The sequence below is a fragment of the Eupeodes corollae genome, chromosome 1 (genome assembly GCF_945859685.1).
Source record: "Eupeodes corollae chromosome 1, idEupCoro1.1, whole genome shotgun sequence".
NCBI classification, from domain to species: domain Eukaryota; kingdom Metazoa; phylum Arthropoda; class Insecta; order Diptera; family Syrphidae; genus Eupeodes; species Eupeodes corollae.
Window position 1 is genome coordinate 167,794,846 of NC_079147.1, and position 26,375 is coordinate 167,821,220.

At 30.7% G+C, this 26,375-nt stretch overlaps 1 protein-coding gene across 11 annotated transcripts in view; it reads right to left on the reverse strand.

Annotated features, from left to right (window-relative positions):
* The window catches only part of LOC129954025 (TLD domain-containing protein 2), a 331,572-nt gene that overhangs the window by 205,476 nt on the left and 99,721 nt on the right, over positions 1 to 26,375 (reverse strand). For 2 of the 11 annotated variants that reach the window (XM_056067626.1, XM_056067625.1), the window contains exon 1: positions 17,439 to 18,205. The exons of 3 other annotated variants lie outside the window; for them this stretch is intronic. The gene's annotated coding sequence lies outside the window, so the exon portion shown is untranslated. Of the gene's footprint in view, positions 1 to 17,438; positions 18,212 to 26,375 lie in introns of those variants that run through there. 6 more of the 11 variants (XM_056067648.1, XM_056067628.1, XM_056067646.1 and 3 more) reach the window with 5 other exon arrangements.

Below are 26,375 nucleotides of genomic sequence, written 5' to 3' on the forward strand. Positions count from 1 at the left end.
AGAACTCAGAAAGATTGTTCTAATATAAGTGGTGAACTGAAGGAACAAATTGTTGACAAAGCTGTCACAAACAAGTCAAAGATACATTAGTTAATAAACCTTGTTTATTAATAGCCCCTCAACATGAACTCAATAGTTCAACAGATGAACAAGGGCATTATGTATACAAAATATAAAAGTCCATTAAAAACACCGAATACTAGCCAAGATCCTAACTGTTTGAGAAACCAAAAAGGGGACTATAGGATAACACTTAAAGAATGAGTACATGTTTCAATTGCGTACTTAAAGGATGTAACTTTTTTGATAATTGGAAATTGTTTTTTGGTAGCATAAATACGATATTCCTCTTATCAAACTAATATCTGAAACCGATGCTCATCGACGATATCAATTAAATCGATCTAAAACCCTGCTAACTGGAACTGATTACAATATTGCAGATGTTAGAAATAATAAACATCGCAACGTCAGGAAAAAATGAAATCAAAAATACAATTGAAATATTGCAAACAGCGATTGAATTGACAAAAAAAGTACCAGATGAGGTTCAAAACAGACTATTCTAAACGAGGTAATACCGTAGTCAATGTCATCAATCAAAAATTACTAATTTTGTTATATTCAATAAAAACAAAATAATCATAATTTTTTCAAAAACTCCATTTAATTCAAACTTATTATGACACCCCGTCAAGGTCGACTTAGAGGAAGTCGTCTGTAGGTACATATATCTAATTTCATCAAAGTCGATTTTAACGGGTGTTTTTTTAAAAGTAAAGTGATTTATTTAAGTTTGGCATTTCAACATGAGTAAAAAAATAATGGTTTTTTCGAAATACGTAACGAGTACATTTTTTTAGTAATGAAGTTCACTTTTGGTTGAAGGCATACGTCAATAAACTGAACTGCCGTAAACCGGTTGATTATTTTCTCTGAGGATATGTAAAGTTGCTAGTTCACGCCGATAAGCCGAAACGATTAACCACTTGTAGGACAATATTTACCGTGTTATTGACAAAAATGTTGGAACAATCATCTCCAGGATGAATGTCAGAACAAAATATTATATTTGTTTTACATACCTTCAAGAAAAACAACCTTTATAATTATTATAGATAACTGTCGTATCGTGTTTGAAGCCGATAATAATATTTAATGAGAGACTTTCACTTTTAATTCGCAAAGAATTTGTTGCAACGTTGATAACAATAGCTACTTGTATTGGGTCAAGGTTTTTAATAAATGTTTTAACAGAGTTTAACAAAAAATATCATTTATAACTTAAAGTCGTTGTGTGATACATAGACTTAAGAGATAAGAGGCTTTGTAATGATAAGCGATACAGTAACTTTGGTAACTCTATAATCTGTCCGATAAAAATTGGCAGTACAGGCCTTATGGGAGAGCTTTTTAAAAATCAGTGGCGCGCTATTTTCTAAACCATACCCAATTGAAGGAAACTCCTTTAAAAAGTTTAATAAAACACCCATGAATTTTCGATGGCATCCAACGTAGATCCCACAACGACCTACCTGGCACACACTTGAGCATGCACTGATCGTTCTCTGCTGCTTTTCAACCCTCATTAAATCACACACATTCAGAGTTGCCTTTTTCAATTTCTTAACTCACTTCGTATTTTTTTCTTACTTTTTCAATGGGATTCTGTTGAGGAGCTTTTGCTTTGAGAGCATTTTTAAAAGTTCTTAACGATGAGTGTTATCGTGTTGTGTTTTGACTTTTGCATTTCTTTTAAAGTTCTGGAAATCAGTTAAAATGCAGTTATAAAAATCATAGCCATTTTATTTGAGGAAGTATAGATGCTGTGGAAAGCCTCATCATAAATTTAGATGAAGAGAGCAGCAGCAGTAACTACTCTTCGGATTAAAATGTATATATGTATATGTAAATATTATGAAACATGAATTGTTATTTATTTTTGTTATGCTTGTTTATTTTATTTTTTTGTTATCTTAATATATATGAATACATTTTTTTTGTTTGTTTTTTATCAAAAAGGGATTAGTCCTACTGGAGATACCCTTCAAAAACGCGCCATTTATCTTACCTCTTGGTGGTGTGGAAAAAGATAATTTTTATTTCATTTTCATATATAATTATGAACAAAATGAAATTTCAATGTAAAAAAGAAGAATGGTAACCCTGCAGTTATTTTTGTTAGCTTTTTCAAATTCAAAATGCGCATTACGGCAACCCTGTAAGAGATTTTTTGAGAAAGGTACTTATGCGTAGGAAAAGAGTGCGAACGAGATGCAGATATCCCTATCTTCCCTGTACTGCCAATTTTTATCGGACAGACTATAAAAGTTAGAAACTCGATTCTTAAGCATTAAAGAATATTTGTTTTGATAGTTTAAATTATTATGTTCTAAATAATAATGTTTTCTATTCATATTCAATTTGTTGCGTTCAATCTCAGACAGTTAGGGTATCCGGGTAACATTTTGTTAGTGTTTTACGTGTAAAATAACAGCTGATCAAAAATAGATGAGATGTCAAAAAAGGAATCCAAATGTATCCAACAATTTCTGGGGTATGTAGGTATCTGACAGAACAGCTGATTCAACACATGGTTGATTTCAAGAAACTTGAAAATTGATTTCAGCTTTTTGTATTTGTTGGAACAAAAAGCTGAAATGTTAGCTGAAGTTGTATTTGAGGATGTTCTGAACATAATACACTATGAAGAAGCTATTTGCCTCCGAATTTTACAAGGTAATTATGATTTTTTTTTTAACTTCAAAATTGACTTATTTTGTTCTCGTTTTGTAGATAACCAAGTTGCTTGGTCCAACAAATTAGTTGAATTATCCATTAAATGTTTTATCTCGCAACAATTTTGAACAGATGAAAGTTGTTTTTATTTTTTGACAGCTATCCAACTCCTTCAACAAGATATTTGAGATATTTAAACACATTTATTATTGGCTCCATCCCTGGCAACATTAATCTCACGAAGGAATGGTTGAGAGTTGTAAGTCACTGGACCCTAGTTCTCAACTGACTAGTGCGCCACCCTATCTATTTTATTGGCTTAAAATTTTAAAATATTTTTAATAAAACTACACTTCGGAGACGTTTACAGCGATCGATTTTCATAAGACTCAATTTTCGATGACTCGGGCCCACATTTCATCGCAAACGGCCGCTATTTAACATTCAATGTTGATAATTTAATGATAGACGTGAAACCTTGCAGCGGTGTTGAAGCGAAGATAATGTGTTAGTAAAAGAACGATCGTCTATCATTTTCAAAGCTCTTTTTCAATTCTATTCAAAAGACTAAAGTACCTTATTGGGGCACCACCCCTAATACGAGAATTATACTCGAGTTTCGGACGAATACAAGAACTTCATCCATACGTTTGGCAAGCTTTTCTTCGGTAATATTGCTGCATATCAAGTTGACATGCCACAAGAAAAGTGCAATTTGTATTATTCTTTCAATTTCTTGCTCAATATTTAAAAAAAAAATTAGGAACATTTTGTATAGAAGAAAAAAATATTAAAAGGTTTATAAATTAAATTTAAAGTCATATTGATTTAATTGCATATTTTTATTTTATTCGGTTAAGGATATTATGAAACCGCTTTCAAACGAAGTGAAGGAAATGCTTGTTTTAGTCCGTCAACACGGGTTGACATTCCAAAAACTATCAGAAAAATATGGATTGTCTGTTTCTGGTGTAAGAAAAATGTATTTTAATTTCGTACAACGAGGAGCTGCCGTCAGCTTTAAAAATTCTTGTGGGAGTAAAAGGAAGACTACAGCTTTTGATGGCCGCAGAATAAAAAATTGAGGCTCGAAAAAAACCATTATCTTCGGCCAGAGCATCAAAGAAGACCTGGAGTTATCAATTACACCAAGGAAGGTTCAAAGGCGACTGAATGAAAGTGGCTTTCGGCCAATTCGTTTATAAAAATGGCTGGCTTTTGCAAGAAAGTTTCTATCAAAGCCCCAATCCTTTTAAGAGCACGTAGTTTGGTCCGATGCATCCAAATTTGCATTTAAAAAATGTAAAAGCCAGAAAAAGAGTTTGGTGCAAACAATCGGAAAGACTGAGTACATTCAAAAAACCGTCAAACAATAAGGAGGGTAGTGACCCTCTGGGTCTGGGATGTTTTTCATTTAGTGGGGTAGGAAATATTATTAAATTTCACACTTAAATGACGAGTTCTAGCAACGTCAATATTGTCAGAGGAAATCTAGCTTCTTCTGCTTCAAAAATGTTTATGGGAAATTATATTTTTCAACAAGATAATAACGCAAAGCATACAAGCAGAATTGCAAAAGAATTTTTTGATCAAAACAATATTGACATTCTAGAATGGCCACCTTTATCTCCAGACCTTAACCCAATTGAGCACCTTTGGTCTATTTTGGATGACAGGATACCTTTGGTTGAGCGTAACAATTTTCAGTCTTTTTTGGAAAGTATCCAAAATGAATGGAAGAGAATTCCACCTGAATTTAAAAAAAATCTTGTCTGCAGTATGCCCAAACGTCTTGCTGAAGTTATTCAAAATAAACGAGGAACCACTCCACACCATCAAATTGTTTTTTGAATATTTTATACCATTTATATTCATATTTCGAATTTGCACTTTATTTTGTATTTTTTTTTAATATTTCAAATTTTTTTCTTTCTTAACTACAATTTTGTAAATAACCTATCATATAATGTCCTTCCACCTTTTGATGCAATAAATATGTATGTAAAACTTAAATAAAGCGCACGAAAAACGTTAAATGGATTTAAATGCTTACTTAAATTTTAAACTTGAAACTGTCATCATCCACAACATTTAACATTATTCAGCTTCTATTTATAACTTTATATCAAACCGTCTGTGTTTTTAAAAAAAATATTTTATTATCGCACATAAAATGACCTTGTGGTCTGATATAAGATCCCAAACCGGAATGAATCTAATAGTAATTAGGTCTTTCCAAGAAGTAAAAACATTGCTAAACTGAGTTCTAAAATTCTAGACCCCCAAACTTTATGGTCTAACAAGTCGAAGTTATATTTCAAACTGCGATATAAATCAGAATTTCTAACGCTTGAAAACTTGATGGAAAAATAAGTTTGACCTCAATTGACTAGAACTTTGCCAAGAAATTCGCAGTTAAATAACGATTTGTCTTAATACGAAACTATTTGTTTGTGCTTCCTCCTATTTGAAATTAAAAACACAATAACTATTTTCAAACTTATAGTTGCATCTTTCAGCACCACTACAACATTAACATCAACAACTGATGTGTAAATAAAACACGCTTGATAAACTCTCCATTTTCGTTTAGCAACCTTCACACTATAGTTTGATGAAATTACCAAATATCATCACTCTTGGCCAAGGTCATTTGATTTATAGTTTCTTATGATGTCTTTCACTATCAGTTAAAAAACATCTAACATTTGCTTATGATTTTTTTTAGTTCACTAAACTTTTATGAAGTGAAAGTTTAAAGATTATGTGTATGTGTGTAATAGATGGGATACAATACATAACCTGTGCATGAATATATGTAATCATAATTTTATTCAATGTCAAGAACCTTAGTCACCTGTATTCACTTTTCAAAGTCATAAACAAATAAATACAAAACAAACTCGTTTATTTGGTTCTAAACACAATAATATGAATTGTTTTCAATATTCAAAACGAGTTTTTTTCCACACCATAAAATTTAATAATAATTTAATAATATTTTTCAGTTCAACTATCGAATGACATACAAGGAAAACAAAAATAGAACTCTGGGCTCTACTTATGTTTTTAGAATAACACCTATCTTGATATTAACAACTTTTACTGACATGAGTAAATGAGTATAATAATATTATATTTAAATTCAAATACGCCAACGATATGAATATAAAAATAAAAAATTGCACATGGGTTAATGATGTGATTACAAGTAATTGACAAAATATTGGTGTCTATTTATACTGAGTCTTATTTAAACGTTTTTAGGTCGGTAACCTAAGGTAATTATAAAACAATAATAATCCCACATGAATACAAAATAATAATGCTTTCATCCAGATGTCAATCCAATCAGATAAAGAATAGTGGAAAAAAACACAAATAGTAGCTTTTTATAAATTTTAAAATTTAAACTATGACATTTTTTAAGTGAAACTATATAAATTCTGTTTACGGGTTTCTGAACTCAACAAACAACTTTTCATATCATTCTATTGAATGAAAAAGTAGACAAAAAGAAAACAATACTTTATAATTAATTAGTGGACATTTTTATAAAATGTTGCTACCATTGATTGAAATAAATTAATGAAATGGACAATTCTAAGTTTGCAGTATAAGAAGAAATACAATTATTGCCTTGTTGGGATTAAAATTTTGAAACTTAAGTTTATTGAAATAATGAATATGATAAAGAGATTACTGTCATAATTTGACAAATGACTCTGGACCATTTGTTTTGTTTTCTTAATTAATTTCTTACTAATGAGCATACTGTAAGCTTTAGGATAAGTTCCGTGAACAAAAAAACCTGATTATGTAACATGAAATAATATCCATAGGTATACGGATTCCTTTCATTATTTTAAAAAGATTTCTTAGATTAAAATTCAGTTTGCAAAATGAACTGAAAAGGAGCACATCTGTTGTTTTTGATTTTTGATATATTGATAGTATTTTTTATTTAAGACGTGTGGTTTTTTTATCCGGCAACACTTCAGTTTAATTTGTTTCAATTTTATTCATAATGTATAAACTTACCTTTGAACAATGTTTGCAAATCATGTCACTTTTTGCGAGCCCAATATCTCTCGTCATGTGCTGCAATCTATGCTATTCGCCTCAAAGCTTTGTCGCTGTGGCCTAACAACAGCATTGGCCACTCCGTAATTCTTAGGTATTTAGAATTAATTCTAAAGCACACAGACTAGATCATCCCCCAACTGCCATTTGACAGAAACTTCCAGATTTCTATACCTCCCAGATTTTTCTGGAAAATTAAGTATCTCATTTCGCCTTCCCATTCATTGTAGCGTGTTCCAGGAGGAACTTTTGGCGATAAAAGAAGCCTTGATATCCGTATTTTTTCAGATAGTAGGCCGCTATAAAATCTCAGGATTCTGTCTCTACAAATTCTATAACAGTCCATAACTGTCGATCATCTCTAATGGAGATGGCACAACAGTTTTCACGTTTGCTGTGTGCCGGACCATAGAGGCATTTATGGTAACTGGAAGGCAGAAACGGTACAGTGCAGCCCATCCTACCACGTTTGGCACATACCGGTATACCAATCGCTACTTGTAAACTGTTAAGCCTAGTACATACTTGTGAACCATCTCGTGAACCTATACAAATTTCAGTTTTTGGTTCACCCGTGAACTTGCTCGTGAAGCTGAGTGGAGAACAAAGTGGAGAGTTTTCGTTCACGGGCAATTCACGTGCAAAATGTACGGGAACTGTTGGTGAAGCTGAAGTCAAATGTTCACAACGTGTACTCACAAGTGTGTACCAGTGAGCAATTTCAAAAGTTCACTTTCTCCACTGGCGAACGTTCACTTCACGAGGAAGTATGTACTAGGCTTTATTAATGCAAGACGCTATGAAGAAGGCAAACGCCAGGTTAAACAACATCACCACGTGTCAAGTCACAAAAAATATCTGACCAACACTAGATTTAAAGCGTTCAAGGTGCTTGCTATCTCTGAGCAGATCGCATATAAGCTCGATAATAGGTGTCATAACAGGACACTGTCTGATAGGAAAGCACGCCACGCGGCTAAGCGTATTCTTAAATGACTTTTGTAGAAGGTGTATTGACGAGGAAGCAGTTCTTGACCTTCTCGTACATGCCCTGCTCTAGTTCAAAAACGGAAGAATTACCTAAGAGAATTCTTCTTAAACGATCTAGACCATGTGAATCAAATCAGCATAATCTATCTAACGTTTGTAAGGGACTCAAACTTGTTCCATTGAGGTTAGGAGGAAGCCACAAGATTCATGGGGTATCACAATGGGCCATTAAACTGGCTTAAGTGTGTCCGTTTCCATCATGGACAGCAAATTTAACCTAACCTGGGCCTAGGCTCCGAGATCATGCGATTTTAAACCTTTAGAATATATTTTTTTGGGCTATGTATGAAGTCAATTGATGTCTTGAAGGAGAATATTCGGTGAGTTATTGCTGACACACGGTTAGGCCTATTGGTTAGAATTTATTCAAGCCAGCTCGGCCTGAAACTATTTTTAAAACATAATGGGAATCTCTGCTCTTTATTATTAAGCTCAGTTCTTGGCCATAACAATCAATTATATGCGTCAGGAGACCTCGGTGGCCACGAGATGTCCTCAAAGCCACAGAAAATGTATAAAGATCTCTAGCCGTGCGGGTGGTCTCACCATCCTTTTGGAACCACGTGTGCGATGAAAGCGATATTGATGAGAATGCAGGATCGGCAAAAAGAAATCATTTATCATGCGTCGGTAATTGTCACTATTGAAATTTGTCGCCTCTTATCCCATGCGTGGATAAGGCGCATTAAACAGTTACCCTAGGGGAATACAATGGTTTTTCTGTGTTTCAGTCGAGGGTTTTGGGTTCTCGGTGCCTAGTAACGGCGGTTTTGTTTATTGCCCGTTCAAATAAAAATGAGCCTCGTCACAGTGCGAAAACGCTCAACATCGTCTCACAAAAATGTTTGTGTGAAACAAAATCACGTGTTTTGGTTCTTGATCGATTTTAATTTTGAATAGATCAAATTTTAAATAATGTTTAACATTTCATAAATAATTGCTCTCGGAAGTCAGAATGAGGGTACCTTTCCGGACCGAATCGTGTCATGGATTTTCAGGTAAACTCTCTTCATCCACTTCAATGGATTCGGGAATCCTTGAAGATCGACTGAAACCTAACCGTGGGGTGTTCATAGCTAAAGCAGTTGCGCAATCTGCCAACAATTTGCAGTGAGTACTTTTATCGTCACTGGAAGGGTAATTGTTTGAACAACGGATTCAAAACTTTCGGAATCCGAAGCAAATTCAATATTCCTTATTATATCATGACAAACGAAAATGGTTAACAAATTCCCAAATACTATTTTCGTACAAATTGTTTTGTTATTGGAAAACTAACGATCGTTTTTGTTTCGCTTTTAATTGAATCTGAACAAAGTTTTCAAAAGTCTTCAATAATAACAGACGAAGACTAATTCTAAAAAACCTGAATCTGAATTTAAACGTTGTTTTTACAAGTCATAACTTTTGCTCTTTAATCATCTTAACGAAATCCTATTTTGAGGAACGATTGCTTTACTCAAATGAATGCCCGAAAAAATAAAATAAATTGTCAGCATGCATTTAGGATAAGTGCCAAGAATTATTGAAAATATTTCTAGGAAGCAAAAGATCAGTTGTAGAAAATACTTTTGGATTAAAAAATCTATATATGGATCGAAAATCTTTCAAATGTCAAATATAACATCTTTATGAGAACTGATCTGCCTATGTACTCTAAACATGGTAACAAGTAAAAGAACAAGTGAAAGAACTCAATTTTTGCATTGATCCTGATATCACTTAAATTTCGGAATCAAATGTGTATTCCTGCACAATTTGTGTATAAAAATAAGGCTCAAAAAGAGCTTAATCAATTAGGTCATAAAAATAATATACACAAGTTTTCTTTTCTTCTTCTTTTTTCTAATTAACGAAATACTGAAATCCAGAACGATTAGTTTTTAAAATGTTAACATTTTAGCTTTTCAGCTTTCAGCTCTAAATATGCCTTTCGCAATAAGATTAAGGTATAATTTTGAGGTTTAAAAAATACTTTTATATTTTTAAATAATCCAGTACAAAAAATTAAATATTTATATACATACATATATAGTTCATATTTAATTTAAGAAGAAAATATGAGTCCTCGAGATTACTAGCGTTTTTTTGTACCAACATAAAACTTAGTTCTTATCAAGTTTATCGAAAGGAATTTAAAATGTTTAAGTTTAGTATAAAAGGTACCCTCTATCCCTGAAGTCACTAAGTTATATTTTTCTACGGACTGATACGCCATCTAGTTTACTTTTGCTTCATCCGAATGCTCTTAATGGAAAGCTGCAAAGTGTCTAAAAAGACCCCAGACACAAAACCCCTCTTAAATCTCAACATATATGGATCGAAAACCATATATAAAAAGCTTTTCTTTTCGCTGAAAATTTAGAAAATAATTTTGATCCACTGCAAGCATATTATACGGCTACATATCTTTTACTGTTTGTTGATAGGAACGACGAATATGAAATTCTTTTCATCTCATTAAAAGAAGCAAGAAGCATGTATCATCATAAGTTGTCTAATAAATAATCACCAGGGTACGATATTATTACTGCTTTAAAAACAAAAATTAAATGATAGACCAATACGGTGAGTTACTTGAAGAAAAACAAGTATACTCGGCTATATCCTTTGATGTTTCTCAAGGCTTTGAGAACTTTGTACTTGAGTACAAACTGCATAGGGACCTTCACAGGGAGTGCTGCAAAATGCTGAAATCTTATGTTAAAAACCTACTTTTGAGAGTTTTTCACCATCAAAATTATTTGGAACATAAAAAATAAAAGCCAGTTTACCCCCAGAGAAGTGCTGTAAGACCAACAAATTTCAGTGGATAAAGTAAAAGCAAGTTTTTGGACGCGAAAATGGTGTATCAAACTAAATGAAACAAATTCGACGAATATGCATTTTAAAAACAAAAACTTTAAAAATGTTACAAATTCTGTAAATAGTACAGAAGAATGATTTTGGATGCAAAACTTAAATGAAAAGAGCACACCAAACTAGCGATTTACATCATTACCTTCAAATTAAAGTGGTCACAGATGTGGTTGAAAAACACAGTGTACACAAACAAAGCTAGTAGACAATGATCGAAGGTTAAGAAAAACCGCATGAGCTGATGGTCTATAAGGTATGGGAAAGTATTACAAGTACGAACTTCCCCTAAAGTCAGTTAGAATTTCAGAAAGAAAGATCATTTCTCTATCTCTATAGATTGTTCCTGATAAACCAGAAAAACGCAATTTTGTATGCAGGATTTTCTGGTACCAATTGAAAACCTTCATACTTGCTTGACCTAAGTAGTTCTAAGTTCAGAGAAATCTAAAAAAAATGTCTTTCACTTGGTCTACTTGTAAATGTAATGCACGAACCTTGAATTTTTCCTTTTCAATCTTGAATCTTATCACCTTTACACTGAAGCATTATTTTAAAAAGAAAAATATTAAATACCAACATACAAAAAATTAAATAAATTTTTAAAGAATACAAAATTCCGAAATGACTCCCATAATTCGATCAGAGTTTATAAAACTACTTGTAATAAATTTTTAAAAACTTTGATTATGTCTCATAAAACATCAACAAATAAACATTCATATGTATGAGTATTTTATTAAACAAAACAAAGCATTCAATCATGAGTCATAAAATGAAGTTGTTGCCTTGAAGCCATCTACCTTCTTAATATAAAATCTTTTAGGACTTTACCGACGACGAGCGACAACGCGACGATAAGATAAACCTTTATAAAAATATTCGTACGACAAAAAAATTAATCTACGTTTGTTTTAATTGTGCCACTGTTACTTTATTTACCAAAACCTTTACCAATATTTACCTGCAATTAACATTGTAATCTGATACACGGTTACTTTTGTTTGTTTCTTTTTCTGGAGTATTATTCCGATTAATAAATTTATTATCACGTAATAATACCTCTGATAGAAGTTGTTTTACAACAAAATAATAATAATAATAATGTTTGTGTGTTTCGTAACTCGAACACAAATTTAAGTACATAGGAAAAATTTACTTGAACTCTCGTTTTATTTATTTTGTCTTTCTTATTAAATGAATTTCAGTGAATTATTATTTGATTTTCTTTTTATTTATTTTATTTAATAAAATTTCTAGGATCTAGGTTATGAAAGCATTGTAATTACTTGTGTTTATTTGTTGTTTATATAAACTCGTTATGTCTGATTTTTGCTTCTATTTTTAAAAACTGTTTCATGTTTTCATAAGACCTCAAATCACCTTTATTCAACGTGTATATATTTTTTGTATTTTTACATTTAAGAACACTTTATCTCGATTTTCGTGATGATTTTGACATCCTGTCAATTAAAAAGAATTTCGTAATCTTTTTTAAATCTAAAATATTTATTTATTAGCTTTTTATTGGTATTTTAATAATTTTTGGTATTTTTAGTTGTGTTTTGGTCGTGTTTTGATTTTTGAATTTTTGAATTTTTGACGTATTACAAAATTGTACGTTCTTAAGGGAAATTCAAATAAATGAAAATTACAATTTTAAACATCTGAGGTAAGACATTAAAAACAAGAGGTATACAATACCATTATTATACCGGGTCATTCTTATTTCGACTTCGAGAGTAAAGTTAAAAATCACATTACCCGTGTTTTTTTGGCATTCTATAAATAGTATATGTAGTAGAAAATTCCCAAGAAAACCCATCGGCAGGAGCCAGATTTTTGTATTTAAAAATTGGTACAACTAAAAGAAGATCTGTCAGAATAATAATTAAAAAAAAAAAAACACAAAAATAGAAACAAGTTTTGTGAAAATCAAAAGTTAAAATTAACTTCAGCAAAATAACTAACTAAAACTAATATAATGGAAGAAGAAAAGTTAAGAAAACATCTGGAAATTGAGATTCTATACAAAAATTTAATTTAATAATTGACATAAAATAAAAACTTCAAGAAGGGGGTTTGTTCGTAGACTACTACATCAACATATCGTGTTGAAGCGAGCTTGAAGCTCGACTCAATTGTTTATATACCTGAATCGAATTAAAATGAGCTTGATTCGCTTCGTTTTGTGAAGAAAAACTTGTGTGAAGAAGTTGGTTTTACAGATAATGCATTATGGTCTTGTTACGAGTATTTGCATGTTTTTGTACAAAAAATATAGTTTATAATTTTTTAAATCAAATTAAAAAAAATGCATCTGGAGTAGGTAGCATATTTTTAAAAGGTGCTGAACTATTAAGAAATAAACTTTTTTTTAAACTCTCCCAACTCGGAATCGCCTCAAAACTTTAAAATGTATTATGGAATATGTATACTGGTACAGAAGCACCGGTTTGGGATGAATCTACGTTCTCACAATAGTTTGGTACTAACGCTGGTGTTAAACAAGGATGCCCTTTGAGTGCTTTGCTGTTTGCGTTGTTCATTAACGATATTGGCAAATATCTTCCTGGTGGGATTCGGATAGCTGACACTACAATCAATGTTCTACTCTATGCAGATGATCTAGTGATCCTTTCAGAGTCACCAGAAAATTTGCAGCTTATGATAAATCGGTTGTCAACATACTGCAACATATTGACAAATATAAAATCATGGTATTTACAAGATCTTGTCACATTTTGGTTAAAGAAGGTTGGTTCTTCAATGGCCATCGTCTTGAAATCACTAAAAAAAAACAATGGATTTAAAAAATCATGTACCTAATTGAAAAGGCGAAGTCTTCGCAAAGCTTGCTGAATATGACATGGAGGAATATTTTCTCAAACCAAAATTTATTGCTGTCAGCTAAGCACAACATCTCTTTGCTACGCGGCACAAGAACAGATGAATTTGGAGCAAACACGAAGACTTAGTTCGAGAAAAATTAGTAGCAGAGGCTGAGTAACTTGAGAGCAGAATAATTTACTCACAACTAAATCATAACCTTTTAAGCAATAATTATTTTGAAAACACATTCAGATCCATTCGAGACTCGTATAAATGTTAAAAACCCATCCGTAGTAAGATTCTACTTTAACTTTTATAGATAGTATTCATACTGCGGATATTGTTTTTGTTATTAGTGTAAAAACTATACTTTTGATAGATTTTCCAATAAAACACGGGTATTGTTGGCAAACATTTATTTTATTATAAATTTTGGATTTGCCATTCATATTGCCGCCTGAGAGATTCACAACAAGCAATTCTTTTAAGCCAATTTGTAGACACTTTTTCTGCCCATTTCGGGGGGTATCTGAATAACTAACGTAATAAATGTTATTTTTTAATGTTTGGGTAGAAAAAATATAATGGCCATAATCGTTAATGGAAAAGACTATAACACTTCAAATGACAGCTCAATGATGTTGGCCTAATTAATAATCCGAGTTTTGGACCTCGAGCGAAGAACTCAAGAAATCAGACAAAAAAGTGAAAAATCAGAATTCAGTTGTTCAAAAATGATCTTAAATAGGTTTTTGTTATAAGTTATACCATAATACTGGAGTAAGAAGATTGGGACAAAAAAATAAAACAAATTTATGGGATGGGAGGTCTGTATCACCGTGTTAGACGGGAGCGGTTAGTTTTTAGAAAAAAAAGTTGACATACAAAACCTAAGATTCGAAAACAACAGAAAAAACTTCATTATTATGATATAACTTTTCTGAAAGGCAGAAATCCAGTTTTGCAGTAACTTTTTAAAAAATGTTGCACTTGTTCATAAGTACCAGAAAGAAAAAAATAATTTTAACTCTGAAAGGTGAAAACAACAAAAAGTTACCTTAACGTAGTCAATGTCCTTGTCAATTAATAATTGAACACTAAAAAGCTAAATTTAAAATTTATTGTTAAGAAAAAAGGAAGCAATTGCATCTACTTCACCATTTTTTTGCCTGGAAAATAACCAGAAAATCGTTATTTTTGTTCAAGGAAAAGGGTGGATCTAGCCTTTAATCACAGACTTAACATAAACATGAGTTTTTGAGAACCGCTTAAAATGGTCTCTATAGATGACTGACAAAATGTAAATACATAAAGTGTATCTTTACCTTACATTTACATATTTCAAGGACTTTGGTTATAAGCTTATCTTAGAACACTGTGTTATAGGAAGACGACTCTCTACATGTAAAAACATTAAAAGATTCCAACAGTTTTCTAAATATACCATATTAAAGATCCAACATACAATAGTTTACATGGTTTTGATGGTGCTAGAAGACAAATTCTTTAAAATTGCTATTTTGGGCGAACATTTTGAAAATATTTTGATCTTAAGGAAGTCAACAAAACTTAAAAAGTGTAGAAGGAAAAATGTTTGGTTTTTGAATGTAAGGAAATAGGTGCATTTAAGTAAATACATAACTTCTCTGAAAATTTAATAAAAACAAATTAAGTTAAAAAAATAAGTTGGGAAGGAACTTTAGTGAGGCACTCATAAACTACACGTTGCAGAATCTCTTTTCACTTCAAACGTTCATTAGGTTTTACAATTAGCCATTAGTTTAACAAAAGTGTAACTTTTGGTGTTTTTGGGACATTTATATTCTTGAAATTCGTGTTTCAATCCCAGTTCTGGAGCATACAGATCAAATTCACTTGAAAAAATAGATTTTTTAAATTTGTTTATATCTAAAAAGTTTTTGCATTTTATAAAAATGAATTTTGAAAGAAAAAAACAGTGTAAGAAAGCATTACACTATTTATTTGCGTAAAAAATAAATAACATTGAACTGAAGACGAATTTCAGAAATTTAAAAGCAATTTAATATGATTGGCGATCTCTCATTCAAGCTTTTTTTATTAGGAACCTGAATATTTGCTCTTTCTCGCAGAAAAAATTGTATGAAAATAATTTAAAACATTTCTAAAGTTTTTCTTAATTCTAAATTGTGTAAAAACAAAGATTTTAGTTTTTTTGACAGCTGAGTTGGTATTGCCAATTTCAAGCTAAAGGTCTCTAGGATCTAAATAAAAGATTTTTAGGGAGATGTCTGCGTATGCGTTAGTGCGAACGTTCTGTAAGATTTTTTCATGGTTCATATCTCAAGAGCCAGTAGAGATATCGACTTCAAATAAATTTTGTTATACAGATTATAATACTTAAATTATTCCCATAAAATTGAGCAGATGTTTTTTTACAGTACAAATTAAAAAAAGTGAAAATTTTGGTTAACCCAAAATACACACAAACCAGACAGTTTTTAATCAATCAAAAAAACTAAACAAAAAAAAATAAATTAAGAGCAAACAAATTATTTTACTTAAAAATTAACTGCAACGAAGAATTTCAAAAGTATTTGCAATGAAGTTTTCAACATTCAGTAAAATTTTGAGAAAAATGGACAGTTTCTTAAAAACATTCAGTGAATTTTTTATAAAAAGCCAACAGTTAGTTTTTTTTATAAAAATTGATATCTACAGGATTAATATTCGATTTTCGATATCTCGTGAATAAATGAAAAAATTGACATCAAAATCATTTCATTAAAGAAATCTTGTTTATTCAGTGAATTCAGGTAAAATATTATTGTCAAAACGAAAATTGCAACAACATTGTTAAAAGTTTAGTATTTTTACATATTAAGATGCACGTAAAGTCAAAACGGGTGTCTTGGCTTCTATAAACATATTTATCGATACTTGAATCCGGGCATATTGATTATTTAAGACTCCCGACATAATTTTAATAGCTCGTATAATCTGTTTGTGCAGACTCAAAACTAGTGGTGATTGCAAACGCTTCTATTTATAATGTCCTCCCACTTTTTAATTTTGAAAGTAAAACTAAATTAAATCGCACGAAAAGTAAACAGTTAATGGGTGTCAATACTTGTTTACATTTTACATTTGGAACTGTCAGCGCGCACAACATTTTAAATTATGCAACTCTTTTTTATGACTTCTTGTCAAATGTCCCTGTAGTGTGAAATTTTATCCAAAACCGAAATAAATATAAAAATTAAGTCTTGAAAAGAACTAAAAACATTGCTTAACCGAGCTTTAATATCCTCAACCCCAAATTTGAGGGTCTAATAAATCGTAGTTCTACCTCAAATTAAAATCTAAGCCGCAGTTCTAACGCTCTAGAACTTGAGGGAGAAATGATTAAGAACGAAATTGAGTTTAAGAGACTTAAACTTTGTCAAGAAATTGGCCGTTTATATTTTTAAAATATTTTCTCGAAGAATTTCAGCATTTCAACTAATATTTCGAACTTATATATTACGAGCGATTTGATACGACCTGTTTGTACACTTTTTATTTCATTTCGTTCAAATGCAACGGTATGTTGATGGTGTAGTTTACCACACACAACAACAACAACAACAAAAAACAAGGCAAAATCAAAATTTATCAGTGGAATCACATTGTTCGCCGAGGCCGACGACGACGCGACTATGCCGAAGATTTTATGTTGCAGCCACAGCCACCATTATGTATGTACATATATCTAATGTAATCCGGTTTAAATGGACCCCGTTAGAAAAAGAGATGGTACGGGTACCTACATATTTTTTGATTTTCAAGTAGAGAAAGGGGTATGGGCAGTCCTTTTTGAACGATTTGCAATTAAATTCAAAAATGTGTCTTTTACAAACCTTTAACTCCAATGTAATATTTTATAAACCTTTTCTTGTGGCACAGGAAAAAGTCACATCTCAGCCAAAAATAACACTCACAAAATAAACACAATTTTTAATTTCTTCTCAAATTTTGTTGAAAAATTTCGACACACAATTTACTTTTTTTTCAAGGCTCTACACGCACAAACTTCTTTTTCTTCAAGGAAATTATTGCAAAATTTTCATATTTTTAAATTTTTCGCGGAAAGATGCACTAGATGCAACACAAAAAAAGAAAACCTGCACGAGTTTTCACACAAGAAAATAACAGAAATTAAAGAAAACGAAGAATATAAAAGACAATCACGAATGCAAAAAAAAAGAAGAATAATTCGAACAAAATTTCGAAATGAAATCGAAAGTTAAAAAGAACCCGCGCCAAAGCGATTCACTTGTTCATGTTCCACTTTTGGTCAATTTGTTGTTGTTGCTGTTGATGTTAAAAATAAGACACTAACCAAAACCAGAGGAACGACAGACACAAAAATTGATACAAATTCACCACAGGCACAGGAACAGGCACTGGCGGAGACACAAGGAATAGGTATAGGTATTATTTTTTTTTGATTTTTGACACAAGAAAAGTATTTTTTTGTAATTCTTTAAAATTTTTTATTATTTTTGGGAAGTAGGTACTCGCATGCAGAATTTAATTGAAATTGAAATTGAAATTTGTGATTTAATTCCTCTTAAAATTAAAAAAAACGCACGGTGCATTAATTATGCGCAAAATGCTAGCGATCGGTGCAAATGAAAAATTTAAACTGATCGAAAATTTCTCCGCAAAAGCGTCAGAAAGCGGCTCTGTGGCTGGCTACACTACAGACAGCTCGTTAGTGCGACATCAAAATACAACAAAAACAAATAAGATATGGAAAAAGAGTGCTCCCCAAAGCAACAACAAACTTAGAAACACTCACGATGGGGTTCATATCGATCACTTCGTGTTTGTTTATGTGTTTGTGCAACTTTACGGTGCTACACCACACGACTCCATCCCACCGCTTTACCCGTAGACCCGAAGCTCTACTGGTTCGGCTGTTTGTATGAGTTTACGAGCGTCCGTCGAGCGAGCGTTTAGAGCTTATACAGCAGCTGCAATGGTTTTTGCAGGTTCTTTGTGGTCCATTTTTAGAGCTTTTGGTGCGATGGTCTCTTGGAGAGATCTTCAATTTATAAACTCAACACCCATACAAACAAACAGAAAGTGCATAAGTGAGCTTAGAAGACAAAAACAACATAAAAAAGCTTATGTTTGAGCTTGGATGGTGTGGCGATCGTTGATCTTTGTTTACAGAAAAGTTTGCAGAACCATTTGAGCCATTTTAAAGAGAGAGGTAGAGAAAAGCTACGGTGACGGTGAGAAGCTTTTTTCTTCAAGCACGTGTGTTGGTTTGGATATATTTTATGGAGTTTTTTATTTTAGCTGCGATTTGAGCAAACTTTTAATCCAACCAAATAAATCCACATTTTATAAAAATAGAGAGTCAAAAAGAGAGATAGAAGGAGAGAGTAATTTGAATAATAATTTTTAATAGAGATCGGTAGGTATGGGTAGTTTAAAATATAACCTGCTTTTAAAAACAGAAAACAAAATAGAAACGTGGTGCACGTGAATTGAAAAAAAAAACAGGAAGTGGTTTTTAACTTATTTGTTTTGTTTAAGGAAAGTGCAATGTGCAAATAATATTCTAATGTGGTTTTTTTTCGAAAGAAATGTTTGAAATGTAAAAAATGTATAGGTACTAGCTAATTGTCGACTAAATAATATTTTTGTTCTAAGAAATAAATATACAAAAGAATACTTTTTTATAGGATAAAGATGTCCTGAATTTAAATCTCACTTTAATTTTTGTATAACATTTGGTTTTTAAAATACGTTCCTTTAAAAAATCTTAAGACAACTAAAAACTTCTTTTAAGGCTAAATTAAAAGTTAACATATTTTTTAACAACAAATTGCATGATGATTTTTTCAAAATATAGGTACATACAAATCTTTGCCTCCCAGATACAATTTGAATCATTTTAGAAGTGATCTTGCTTTACCTTCTAAAAATTCTCATTTTAACTTTGATGTTTTAAAAACATTCGTTTTCTACATTATTAACTTCGCATAGGAAGTTATTGTAATGGGTCCGATTTGTCAAATTGGAAATTTTGACATTTCTCGACGTTTCAAGGTCCCTAGAGTCGAAATAAAAGATTTTTAGAAAGATGTCTGTGCGTGCGTGTGTCGGAAAGTTCGTACGTCCGTACGTTCGTGACTTTTTTTCGTTTTCCATAGCTCAAGAACCAGAAGAGATATCGACATCAAATAAATTTTGTTATACAGATAATAATGCAGAGAGGGCTCTCAATAAAATTGCTTGGGTGTTTTTTTTTACAATAGCAGCGTAAAAAAAAGGTAAAAATGTTTGATAAATTTTAAAAGATATATTGTAAGGTGAAACTAAAGAAGTATATTTTTGGAAAAAATACAACAAACGGTTTTTTTTATAAATCAAAAAAACTAAAAAAAAAAGTTTAATATGATTTCATCTCCACAACAACGTTTTCCAACAAACAATAATGCTTTTGACATCTGATAAAATTTTGAAAAAAAAATCGAATTGACAGTTTTTTTTTAAACCTAAAAAAAAATAATACTTAAAGTTGGTAAAAACAGAAATTTGACTCAAATATTTGAGATATTGGCTTAAAACTACTGTCATCTATTAAAAAATATTCATGTCAATATACAGTAAAATTTTGAGAAAAATCGAATTGACAGTTTTTTTTTTCAAAAATAAAACCTTGTAAGAAAATTTAACAAAAGTTGGTAAAAATAGTTTTTCGGCTCAAATTTCTTTTGAAAAATTTGAATCTATGGCTTCCAGATAATTTTAACTTATAAGAAATATTGTTTTCAACATTCGGAAAAATTTTGAGCACAATGAAATTGACAGTTTTTTTTTACAAGTTGGTAAAAATTGATTTGCGACTCAAATATCTTTTCCAAACTTTGAGATATTGGCTTTAAAGTACTTTTATCTCTCAAAAAAAATTGTTGTCAACATTCAATAAAATTTTGAGACAAATCTAATAGACAGTTTTCTTACAAAAAATACAAACCTAACAAAAAAACAATACTAAAACTTGGTAAAAATTTACTTACGACTCAAAAAGCTGTTAAAAGTTAAACATTACAAATATTGTCTTCAAACTTTTTTATTTCACAGGAAATATTGTTTTCGATATTCAGTGGTTTTTTATAAAAATCCAACAGTCCGTTTTTCATAAAAAAAATAGTACGCAAATTTGTTAAAATTGATGTTCGGTTCGGTTCATCCAATTTGTAAAAATTTAAGTAATGCTACTAAGATTGGTAACATTTTTTTTCGACTAAAAATCTATTTAATAAAACTAGATTTTCAAACTAAACTTTTTCTTTTTTTTTAAAATATTGTTGGTAATTTTTTTTTTAAGAATAATTCAACTTACAACTTTTTTAACCCAACATGAAAAGTTACAAACTTTTAAGCAAGACAAATAGACAGATGGAATGGGAAGTTATCAGTGTGGGTCGCATCCCAGCTAATTGCTTTGGTAAAAAAACACCCGCTCAGAGTCCTTTCTGCATCTTTCTCTGTTACTGTCTGTATAACAAAATTTATCTGAAGTCGATATTTCGACTGGGTCTTGAGATATGTACAACGAAAAAGCTTCCCGAACGTACGTACACATATGAATTGTGCACGCAGCCATCTCGCTAAAAATTTTTTATTTAGATTCTAAGGACCTTAAAACGTCGAGAAATGTCAAAATTTTCAATTCGACAAATCGGAATGATTACTATAACTTCCTATGGGAAGTTGAAAATTACTTTCAGTACGTTATTTTTTTTTAAAAACCGCAGCTTTTCTGTAAGATAAAATTGATGACTGTCATGTTAGCACTACATTTTTTTTTTAAATTTGAAAAACTGAGTATGAAGTTAATTGTAGCTTTTTTGCTGTAAATTAGTAGTGGAAAAAAATTGTAAGCTAGACGATTTAAAAAAAAGATTGATGTAATTCTAGGTTGATGTCAAGTTAGCACTACACTTTTTGATTTTGTTAAACCTAAGTACATAATAAGTTGACAATTATTTGTTGTAAATTTGTTGTGGAAAGAAATAAATTCCAAAAATTTAGTTTACTTTATTTTTTTGTAAAATGGGGGTATATAGTGAGTGCTTGAAGTTAGCCCCCTATTTTCGGTTTTCATATTTTGGAAAGTTGTTCCGGTTTGTTCCGCATTATTCCAAAGGTTTTTTTTTTTAAATGGGTGTCTTAGACCCGCAAAACTGTTTCGACCTAGCCCCCTCTTTTTCGAAAATCGATTTTTTGAAAATTGTTCCAGGTTGTTCTGAGCATTGTTTCAAATTTTTGGACCTCTATGATCAAAGTTTTAAAATATAATGAACTCTAGCCCCCCTTTTTTCGAAATTCTAACTTTTCATTTTTTTTAGATTCTAAAAAGTTTTCTTACCATTGTTCCAAAAACTAATAGTCGTTAAATGTATATTTTAAAAGATATTGCCCCAAACTTTTTTTTCAAAAATGCAAAATACGTCTCTTTTTTTAAAGCCTACATTTTAATTAAACACGAATAAGCACATGTACAGAAACCAAAACTTGGCTTATAAACTATTATTTACGCTAATGATTTAACTTTCAAAAATAATCTCAATGTGTTTTAAGAAATCAGAAATTCCAAAAATGTTCCAAATTAAATTTTCCCCATTGCGTCTCCAACTTTCGTCCAAACATAAGCAAATATAGCTCAAGGCGAACAAAAATGAAAAAAATAATGCTGTCCCTCCTTAGTGCCCCCTTGAAAGAATTTAAAATTTTAAGCCAAACCAAAAGGCCGTTTAGAATCCGACTCTATATAATAAATAATGATTATGCCTATATTCAACTAATTTACAACAAAAAAGCTACAATTAATTGCATATTCAGTTTTTTTTTTTAAATTTCGAAAAATGTAGTGCTAACTTGACAGTCGTATATATTTTAACCTAATTTCGAAGAAAGGGATTAAAAGGGAAAAACTTTAAGGAAGCCTCACAAAGCCTTTTATAAATGTTTTATTCTTTTAATTATTTCATAAAGAAATCGGCCCTATCGAGGTAACCCACGCACGGAGCGGAATTCTCTCCGATTTCCTCCGAATCGGAGACATTCTGCTTCAAGGTAGTTGCCCGATCTGCTGTTGTCTGTTGTCTTAGTTTATAAATTTTATTGATAACGACTAATATATAATTTTTTTGAATTATAAAGTTTTTGTATAGGCTATTTAATAATAGTATAGATCTTACCTTTTTAAAACAGAAATTTTAAGTAAACTAAGTTTGGAAAAGATTAAAAAAATAATACAAAATTTACAAAAAAGTAAAAAATGAGTTTTAATATTTATAGAACTGAAAACAAAAGAGTGTTTTTTTTGTTTGGAAAAGCCATCCGTAGTACAGTAGAAATGTATATAAATAACAGGTATAACATTTGAAGTAGAATTACTGCAGATAAAAGATAAAGCGAAATACTGATGCGGATAGAAATTAGATTTTTATTCTTGTATTGAAATAAATTTTCCAGTTTTTTTATTTTAAGACGTTGATCAGTTTGGATAGGTCCTTAAGGCTTGATAGATTTGCCTTAGACTATATTTAAGGACTCAAGACGAACTCTTATAATTTGACGACTTAACTTTTATAGTTTAATTTTTGGAAGCTGACCACCTTAAGTTGTTTAATAATAAGGAAACAGACGTACCTTAGCTCTAATATTTGCTTTTTATTTTTTTATTTTGCAAAAGGTAAGTGTCAATAAGTATAGCGTCATCTGTTGTACGCGAAGATCTACAGAAAGTTAGACCATCATCTGCGAACAAACCCCTACCCTTTAGTCCTTATTTCATTCAGCTTCATTTTACGAAATGTTTAACATGTTATCATATTTAAATATATCAAGAAATTGGCAATAAAATTGACTACAAAATCTATAATACTTACTACTGCACGAGCAAGATCATGCAATAGAGTCGTGAAATTGTACTTTTCTTCTTAAAAACAGAAACGAAAACAATAAATATGCCAATTACGAATATTGTTTGTTGTTATCCAAGTCCTCTCAGCAGCTCAAAACGTTCTCCTTTAAATAATTAATAACTGGAAATGATTTATTAACCCGATGGATTTTGTGTTTATAAATGTTGCTAATGTTGATGCAGATTAACAAACTTATGTGATTTCTTAGCTATAAATACTTTCCATTTGAAACAAGGCATGATATTGGAACTAGGACCATTTTGTTTCATTTATTGAAGTCAATTTCTTGTAGGTAAATTTAAAAAACTGAAATAAAGTTTCTTTTAATTGAGAAACTAGAATCAACATTTTTTTTGTTTTGTTAAATATTTCTGAGGTGAAAATATTTCTGATTTACTGTCTAGAAAATCTATACTCGAATGTAGTATTTTACAATGACGGATAGAGGCGGACATCGTGTCGTATAGAGGTTATGACCCTCCCTTAGAAGAGTATTCTTAACTTCCAATAGGAATTATTGTAATAGGTCCAATTTGTCAAATTGAAAATTTTGACATTTTTCGACGTTTCAAGGTCCCTAGAAAAGAAATAAAAGATTTTAAGAGAGATGCCTGTGCGTGCGTGTGTACGTACGTTCGTACGTCCGTACGTTGGCGACGTTTTTTCGTCGTCCTTAGATCAAGAACCAGAAGAGAAATCGACTTCAAATAAATTTGGTTATATAGATAAAAGTGCAGAAAAGGCTCTCAAGAAAATTGCGTTCGTATTTTTTTTACCATAGCAGTTTAAAAAAAAAGTGAAAATGTTGGTAAAACCTAAATATCTCACGAATCACCCAATTAAAAACAAATTTTGTCACCTCGAAAATTTTACGAATACAAAATGATTTTATCTCCAAAACAATTTTGTGCAACGAAAAATAACGTGTTTAATGTTTGGTAAAATTTTGAGAAAAATCAAAATGACAGTTTTTTTTATAAAAAAAATAAAAACCTACAAAAAATTGAGTTTAGACTCAAATATCAAAAATTTGAGATCATGGCTTCCAACTAATTAATTTTAACTTATAAGAAATATTGTTTTCATCATTCATAACAATTTTGAGAAAAATCAATTTAACATTTTTTTTACAAAAAATAAAAACCTAAACAAAATTAATAAAAGTAAGTAAACATTGATTTTCGACTCAAATATCTTTTCACAGCTTTGTGAAATGCTCTTTTAACTACTTTTATCTCTTAAAAAATATTGTTGTCAACATTCAGTAAAATTTTGAGAAAAATCTGATTTGACACTTTTTTACAAGAAATAAAAACCTAACAAAAAATCAAAACTAAAACTTGATAAAAATTTACTTTCGGATCAAAAAGCTTTTAAAAAATAAAAGTAATGCCTTCAAACTTATTTTATTTCACAAAAAATATTGTTTTCAAAATTCAGTAGTAAAAATCGAACAGATGTTCGGTTCTTGATATCTCTCAAATTAATTTCATTCATCCAATTTATAACAATTTAAGAAATGCTACTTAAATTGATAAAAATTTGTTTTTGGACTAAAATTCTATTTAACAAAACCAGATTTTCAAACTAAGCTACATATTTCTTTAAACGAAAAATATTGCTGGTAGTTCAAAAATTTTGAAGCATAATTCAACGCAGCACACATTCATCACCTTTTGACCAATTAACGGTCCAAGGGGGGGAAGTTGCTTAAATAAAGACTTCATCTGAAAATTTGTTAGTAATTTAACGATATTCACCAAAATCTTTGCATTCCAACCATTAAGAATTTGAAAAAACTTTAGTAATATTTGAATTATTTTCATAAGATCTTTTCTGAGAGAAATGGCAAATATTAAGATTCTTAAGAAGTATCTTTGAATAAGAGATCAATAATTTGATATTAAGTTGCCTTTAAATTCTTGAAACTCGACTTCAATTTCATCGTATTAAATTTTTAACGGACCAAAATAATGTAAGGCTTCCTTAAAGTGTTGTTTTTTCTTTCCAAATTGATTCGATTTGGATACTCTAGAACTTGTATTTAAACACGATTTTTAAAAATATAAATGTCCCAAAAACAGCAAAAGAGACATTTTCGTTGAACTTATGGACAATTGCAAAAGATATAATGAACGTTTGATATCTATTAATTAAATATAAAAGCTATGTATCTCGCCAGAACTGGAGTGAAAAGAGGTTCTGCAACGTGTAATTTAAGGCCCCACACTAAAGTTTCTTTCTTGTTGTTGTTGTTATTATTTAATTTATAGAAAAATAATGTACCTACTTAAATGCACCTATTCACGCAACATTTTTAAAATTTGTTTTCTTGCTTCAGCTCCGCTGTTGAAATCTTGAAATGCTTTCATATGTCGGAGGTCTTCCAAGTAAGATAGTAAGACCATATCTTGCTGGACAGCAGTGTTCTAAAATAATCTTATGTTGTCATCTTAGCCCTTGAAATACGTAAATGTAAGGTTAAGACACACATTATGTTATCTTAATTTTGATAGCCTCCTAAAGAGAACATTTTTTAGCGGTGATCAAAGTATGGACGTGCTCTTGATATCAGTATTCAGGCACTACTAAAAATATCGTGAAATTGATTTTTTTCAGTGTAAATAAAAACAATCCATTAAAACATCTCTTAATTTTAACCAGAAATAAATAGTTTTTTAAAAACTGCATCGAAAATAGTGTTATTGGTTTCAATTGCCATTGTGGTTGCTATAAATATTGTATTCTGAAAATATAAATGGACAGAGACCTCAACCACATTATATGGCCTTACTTTTACCCAAACTCATTTAGCCTAAAAACGTGTATTATCTGTTAAGT